This window comes from Hydra vulgaris, chromosome 15, assembly GCF_038396675.1.
Source record: "Hydra vulgaris chromosome 15, alternate assembly HydraT2T_AEP".
In the NCBI taxonomy this organism is placed as follows: domain Eukaryota; kingdom Metazoa; phylum Cnidaria; class Hydrozoa; order Anthoathecata; family Hydridae; genus Hydra; species Hydra vulgaris.
In genome coordinates this window covers 43,176,622-43,178,401 of record NC_088934.1, presented here as the reverse complement: position 1 = coordinate 43,178,401, position 1,780 = coordinate 43,176,622, and positions in this window count along the sequence as shown.

Below are 1,780 nucleotides of genomic sequence, written 5' to 3'. Positions count from 1 at the left end.
TTTGTCTTAATTTAGTAACTTTAAAAAGTTTCAAAATATTGCTACGTTGTCTTCCCTCCGAGCGTGACGTAATTTATGGACAACCCCTAAGTTAGTTACCGTAAATACTAGTCACCGCGCGTGTCTCATCGCAATTTCGATCAACTGTATTTTCCTAGAAGCCACAATTAAACAGTGAAAGTTATTCGCCTTCTGAAGGGTATGAATGTGTGCGTGTATATATATATATATATATATATATATATATATATATATATATATATATATATATTTATTTATTTATTTATTTATTTAAAACAGTTGAAATTATCAAAGTTCCTGGTCTTCAAATCTGCTTAACTTCTGAAAGGGCGTTGGATTGTAAAAAATTGCTTTAGCAAATCGTTGTCATTTAGTATAAAAAATAGCATTATTGACCCCTGAGCAAACCTCATAAGTATAGAAAGATAGACGTTTAACTTGTAAATAAAAAGTCTCTTGGTTTCATTTAAAATTTTTTAGTTTTGTAAAAAAAATCCTCTAAATTAAATGCAGAATCTTCTCTAAAAACTTTTAATATCCTTTTTTTCCTATAAAAATCTTATGTGGCCACCTTGATACATACGTACATATATTTGCATTAGAGTACATGCTTTGCATATTGTGGTTGGAGCCTCATAGCGTATTTGATACGCAGCCTGAGGCGCTGTCGTACGGTGCTGAGTTTCGATCCAAAAGTCAGAATTTGATTGTTAGCGTTGGACGTTTAAGCGATATTTTTTTTACAATTTTTTAATAACATACGTTATAAAACTTTTAATTTCAAGTCTTTAGAAATATGATAATGTTAAAAGCAAGAATTAACATACAGACCAACATCACAATCAACACACGTGTATCTATAGTTCTAATTTTGTTAGCACTACATACTGCACATCTTCTTGTTGAGTTTGTCTTGATTGGATTCGGAGGTACTAAAGTTTCCCAAGTAGTCTCATTCGATAAATAAAACCTCTAGATTTTAAATTGGTGTTCTTGGTAATGTAATTTGAAAATATGTAATTAATAATGCTTTGGCGAAATAAAGTTAATGTTTTTGCAAATCCAAGCTTCTAACCAATACAGTAAGCGTTATAAACCAATTTGTTTAATAGATGCATAAATTATTTTTATACCATTTCTTGGTTTTCTACGTTCTTAGGTGTAAGCCGTTAACATTTGATTACCTTCATCAACACCACCCATATTTTATTATATTGTTAATTAAACTCTCATCTCATTGTAGCTTCTTGAAAATTATTCCATTTGGAAGACCTTTCCGAAAAAGATTTTGACAAACTTCAACAGAAGCGTACCAATCGTTAATAAATACACAATAACCTTTGTTCTAACTATAAGTGTCATGACAATATGTGCGTTTATATGTGTTAAATTTTAATTATTATTGTTTACCTTTTCCATCTTTCCTGTGTACAGTAAACCATTCCAAATAAAACCTGTTTTAGATTCTGCTAGCATAAAAGACTTAAAACCAAACCATGCATGTTTATTTGGGATATGTTTCCTACTCAATCGTCCTTTCCATAATAATAAAGATTCTTCGATTGCAACATTGCGCTGAGGTACAAAAAGCTCTACAAAAAGTCTAACAGATAGTCACGAGTGCAACTGGAGTTCATGAACTTCTATATCTGGATTCGGTATATTCTGATTCACTTGAGCAAGAAAACATTTCTTCTGACGCAAAAAAAAAAAAAAAATAAAGGCTTCTTCTGCAGTATACGTATTTTTTTGAAAAATT